We start from the raw sequence: 6,000 nt of genomic DNA, 5'->3' as shown, positions 1-6,000 counted from the left end.
GCCATGCTAGAAAATACAACACCTAGGGTGCACCAGGAACACCATGCTAGAAAATACAACACTTAGGGTGCACCAGGAACGCCATGCTAGAAAATACAACACCCACGGTGCACCAGAAACGCCATGCTAGAAAATACAACACCTAGGGTGCACCAGGAACGCTGTGCTAGAAAATGCAGCACCCACGGTGCACCAGGAACGCCATGCTAGAAACCAAAACACCCACTGATGCACCAGGAACGCCATGCTAGAAAACAAAACACCCACTGATGCACCAGGAACGCCATGCTAGAAAACAAAACATCCAAAATGCACCAGGAACGCCATGCTAGAAAACAAAACACCCACAATGCACCAGGAACGCCATGTTAGAAAACAAAACAGGACAGACATAGAAATAGAAGGGTCTGTTAAGACTGAAGAGATGTTTCTCTATTTGGCTGCTGAACATTTGAATGGCATTTACTACATTGATTGTAACGGATGGGACCAACTAGTCTTTGAGGTGTAGTGTGGACGAAGGCCATTGTGCCAAAAGGAATCATCATCCTCAAAGCAACTTTCTAATGTCAGGCACTTAAAGTGGTCAAGGCATTGGACTAGAACACTGAACTCTGACCCAAGATCCCACGGAGGTCAAGAGGTCATTTTACGTCAGTTTTCACCATAAATTCTGCTTCGCCCTCTAAACTCAACAACACAGGCATGGCTGTGTTGTTTTTGGACGATCTCATTCGCCAGCAGTTGTTTCCCCAGCTGGAGAGAGAGAGCACAGAGGGATATAGAGGCATTGTTTAGCATGTTAACACTGTCTGTCTATCCCTCGGTTGTAAAAATAGTCCTCAGCTCCATTCTCTCTTTGCAGAGCCAGGGAGCGGAGAGCCAAAAACAATATTTGGCCTAGGCAGCAGATGTCCCCTAACTAACAAGCCCACTAGGACTGGGAGGGGGAACTATTGGCATCGCTATACTCCGGAGAGAGAAGAAGAATGACATGGAAACAATGTAGGTTTATGAGGACTCTCTAGAAAAATGTACCCAGCCTCGTTGCTTTAAGAGGAGAAAGTGTCTTGCTTTCAAAGTTTCAGGTTTAAAATTGATGAGAACCCTTTTGGTTCCAGGTAGAACTTTTTGGGGTTCCCTTTTGGGTTCCTTTCCACAGAGGATTCTACATGGAACCCATATGGAACCAAAAAGGGCTATCCTATGGGGACAGCTGAAGAACCCTTTTGGAACTCTATGTATATTTCACAGCATAAAGAAACAGCTCTCTCTCTCTCTCTCTCTCTCTCTCTCTCTCTCTCTCTCTCTCTCTCTCTCTCTCTCTCTCTCTCTCTCTCTCTCTCTCTCTGTCTCTGTCTCTCTCTCTCTCTCTCTCTCTCTCTCTCTCTCTCTCTCTCTCTCTCTCTCTCTCTCTCTCTGTCTCTCTCTCTCTGTCTTTCTCTCTCGCTCTCTCTCTCTCTCTCTCTCTGTCTGTCTCTCTCTCGCTCTCTCTCTCTCTCTCTCTCTCTCTCTCTCTCTCTCTCTCTCTCTCTCTCTCTCTCTCTCTCTCTCTCTCTCTCTCTCTCTCTCTCTCTCTCTCTCTCTCTCTCTCTCTCTGTCTCTCTCTGTCTCTCTGTCTCTCTGTCTCTCTCTCTTTCTCTCTCGCTCTCTCTCTCTCTCTCTCTCTCTCTCTCTCTCTCTCTCTCTCTCTCTCTCTCTCTCTCTCTTTCTCTGCTCTCTCTCTCTCTCTCTCTCTCTGCTCTCTCTCTCTGTCTCTCTCCTCTCCCTCCCTCCCTCTCTCTCGCTCTCTCTCTCCCTCCTCCTCTCTCTCTCTCTCTCTGTCTCTCTCTCTCTCTTTTCTCTCTCGCTCTCTCTCTCTCTCTCTCTCTCTCTCTCTCTCTCTCTCTCGCTCTCTCTCTCTCTCTCTCTCCTCCCTCCCTCCCCCTTTATCTCTCTCCCTCCCCCCTCCCTCTCAATTCAATTTCAAATGAAGTTGCTTTATTGGCATGGGAAACATATGTTTACATTGCCAAAGCAAGTGAAATAGATAATAAACACAATAAAATTAACAGTAAACATTACACTTGTAAAAGTACCAAAGAAATAAAGACATTTCAATTGTCATATACAGTTTATACAGTATATAGTAGTATATATATATATATATACAGTGTGGTCATGATGTGCAAATAGTTAAGAGTACAAAAGGGAAAATAAATAAACATAAATATAGGATGTATTTACAATGGTGTTTGTTCTTCACAATCTTGCTGTTGTGATCTGTGTAATCTGAGGGAAATATATGTCTCTTATATGGTCATACATTTGGCAGGAGGTTAGGAAGTGCAGCTCGGTTTCCACTTCATTTTGTGGGAAGTGTGCAAATAGCCTGTCTTCTCTTGAGAGCCAGGTCTGCCTTCAGCAGCCTTTCCCAATAGCAAGGCTATGCTCACTGAGTCTGTACATAGTCAAAGATTTCCTTAATTTTGGGTCAGTCACAGTGGTCAGGATTTCTGCCACTGTGTACTCTCTGTTTAGGGCCAAATAGCATTCTAGTTTGCTCTGTTTTTTGGTCAATTCTTTCAAATGTGTCAATTAATTATATTTCTTTGTTTTTCCATGATTTGCTTAGGTGTTGCTGTCCTGGGGCTCTGTGGGGTCTGTTTGTGTTTGTGAACAGAGCCCTAGGACCAGCTTGCTTAGGGGACTTTTCTCCAGGTTAATTTCTCTGTAGGTGATAGATGTGTCATGGAAGATTTGGGTATCGCTTCCTTTTAGGTGGTTGCAGAATTTAATGTCTCTTTTCTGGATTTTGATAATTAGTGGGTATCAGCCTAATTAGTGGGTATCAGCCTAATTAGTGGGTATCAGCCTAATTAGTGGGTATCAGCCTAATTAGTGGGTATCAGCCTAATTAGTGGGTATCAGCCTAATTAGTGGGTATCAGCCTAATTTTTTTTTTTTTCATGGAGGATATTTTTGCAGAATTCTACATCCAGTCTCAATTTGGTGTTTGTCCCATTTTGTGAATTCTTGGTTGGTGAGCGGACCCCAGACCTCAAAACCATAAAGGGCAATGGGTTCTATGACTGATTCAAGTATTTTTAGCCAGATCCTAATTGGTATGTCAAATTTTATGTTCTTTCTGATGACATAGAAAGTCTCTCAGATCGTTCACAGCTTTGTGGAAGTTACCTGATGTTTAGGCCGAAGATAAAGAGGGTGGGGCTCAAGCTGCAACACTGACTCACCCCTGACCCTGTGTAAATAAATTTTTGCCACTTTTAACCACCCACTTGTTGTTTGTGTACTTGGATTTTATAATGTCCTATGTTTTTCCCCAAAACCACTTTCCATCTATTGTTATAGCAGACCCTCATGTTAAATTGAGTCAAAATTTGATAAGACTTTGTCTTTGTTTTGGTTTGTTTGTCAATTACGATGTGCATGGTGAATACGTGGTCTGTATATTTTATCATTTAATTTAGGATACATTACATTACCATCAACCCCACAGAAATGTTTGGGTTGGAGGGTATTGTATTTTGTCCTAGTTCATTCAATTTAATTGGAGAATCCAGTGGGTTCTGGTAGTCTTTAATAGTTGATTCTAAGATTGTATGTCCTGCTATCATGTTGAGGTCCTTGCTGCAGGGGCGGGAGGCAAGGGGTGGGCAGAAGGGGCATAGGTCTGATATGGGGGGGGGGCTATATAGGGTGTGGCCAGGCTTTGTTTGTGGTGGTTTCAGCTGGTTGGGGTGTGGCTGGTGATGCTGTGGTCTGGGTGTAAATCTTTTTTGGCGTGGGTTCTCTAGGTACAGGTCTTCGGGATGGGGTCTGGGAGGGTGTCTCGCTGGTCTGGGTGCGGTGCCCCTGTGTCCTGGCAAAAGTTGGGATTGCTGCCTTTGTAGAGGTGGACCCACCCTTGCATTGGCCCGCTGCATGGTGAACGTGTTTCCATGGTAGCAGGGTAGAGATAACCACTTGTGCATTGGGGAAAGTGGAAGAAGCTTTTTCAATCACTCCCCTTGAGTGCTGTGGCCACTCTTTCCTGCTGGGCCCTCAGGTCATTTTTGCCCGTGTGAATTGGGATGTGGCTGGGGGACCCTAGTCTGTCCTTTGACAACAGCACCAGGGCATGCTCAGGTACCAGAGTTTATCCTCTTGAATGTATTTGCCATTTGAGTCAGTGAGGAGCACAATCTCTGGATTTTGTGTGTCCTCAGTTGGTGTGTGGGGGTTGTCAAGAGGGCTATCAGGGGAGCTGACAGTGGGGGGTGGGGTCTGTTAGGAGGGGGCGGGGTCTGTTAGGAGGGGGTGGGGTATGTTAGGAGGAGATGGGGTCTGTTAGGAGGGGGCGGGGTCTGTTAGGAGGGGGTGGGGTCTGTTAGGAGGGGGCGGGGTCTGTTAGGAGGGGGTGGGGTATGTCGGTTTGTTGGGTCCTGTGTTGTCTGTCCCATTGTGGTGTTGAGGTTGTGGTCTGGATCTGAGGTGGGCTGTTCTGCTGGCTTGTCTGGGGGAGTGTCCTCCTCTTTGTCACACCTCAGGTTTCTCACCTTGTCCTTCAGTGCCATATGTGCCTTTTTAAGTTCTCTCACCTCAGTCTGTAGAGCAGCCAGCTCTCCCAGACAGCCGTCCATCTCCACCTTCTTCCCTCTGGGTCTTGTTGGGGGGGGTGTTGTTGTGATGGTCTGTTTTGTGTGTTTGTTCTGTTGTGGACTAGCTCTCTGAGCTGCACCATGTCTCTCTCCAGCTCTCTGAGCTCCACCACGTCTCTCTCCAGCTCTCTGAGCTCCACCACGTCTCTCTCCAGCTCTCTGAGCTCCACCATGTCTCTCTCCATTTCTCTGAGCTCCACCATGTCTCTCTCCAGCTCTCTGAGCTCCTCCACGTCTCTCTCCAGCTCTCTGAGCTCCACCACGTCTCTCTCCAGCTCTCTGAGCTCCACCATATCTCTCTCCAGCTCTCTGAGCTCCACCATGTCTCTCTCCAGCTCTCTGAGCTCCACCATGTCTCTCTCCATCTCTCTGAGCTCCACCACGTCTCTCTCCAGCTCTCTGAGCTCCACCATGTCTCTCTCCAGCTCTCTGAGCTCCACCACGTCTCTCTCCATCTCTCTGAGCTCCACCACGTCTCTCTCCAGCTCTCTGAGCTCCACCACGTCCACCACGTCTCTCTCCAGCTCTCTGAGCTCCACCACGTCCACCACGTCTCTCTCCAGCTCTCTGAGCTCCACCACGTCCACCACGTCTCTCTCCAGCTCTGTGAATGTATGAATGGACCTGGGTGTGAATGGACCTGGGTGTGTTCAGTGGTGGTGGGGGGGGGGGGGGGGCTGGAGGGGGGGACTATTTACTTCAATTCAATTCAAGTGGCTTTATTGGCATGGGAAACATGTGTTAACATTGCCAAAGCAAGTGAGGTAGATAATATATAAAGTGAAATAAACAATAAAAATTAACAGTAAACATTACACATACAGAAGTTTCAAAACAATAAAGACATTACAAATATCATAATATATATATATATACATACAGTGTTTGAACAATGTACAAATGGTTAAAGGACACAAGATAAAAATAAATAAGCATAAATATGGGTTGTATATACAATGGTGTGTGTTCTTCACTGGTTGCCCTTTTCTATCCTCGTCTGCAGGACAGTTTGAAGAGGTGCGATCAGACTCATTCAGGGTGGAGGAGTCGTCACAGAGGGAGACTCTTTCTGTCTCTTTGATCCCATAAAAAGTCCTGCTGGAACTGCATGACGAGACCCTGCACCATTTACTGTCCAAGACTTGTAGATGTTAACAGATCTCTCCTGCCGTTGTTAGGCTCAATAGTTTTCACACCTCTCACTTCACACTTCCTTGCTAATTGAAGATGCAGCCTGGTCAGATCTGGCCTAGCAGCTTGGTAGCTTAGTAGCCTTGTTTATTAGGCTTTATAGAACACAATTACCTAGACATTATTATCTTTACTTTTTGGCTTCAGAAGTAGGTTCAGACTGAACATT

Source organism: Oncorhynchus gorbuscha, linkage group LG14 (assembly GCF_021184085.1).
Source record: "Oncorhynchus gorbuscha isolate QuinsamMale2020 ecotype Even-year linkage group LG14, OgorEven_v1.0, whole genome shotgun sequence".
Taxonomy (NCBI): Eukaryota; Metazoa; Chordata; class Actinopteri; order Salmoniformes; family Salmonidae; genus Oncorhynchus; species Oncorhynchus gorbuscha.
Note: the sequence above shows the minus strand (reverse complement) of the source record.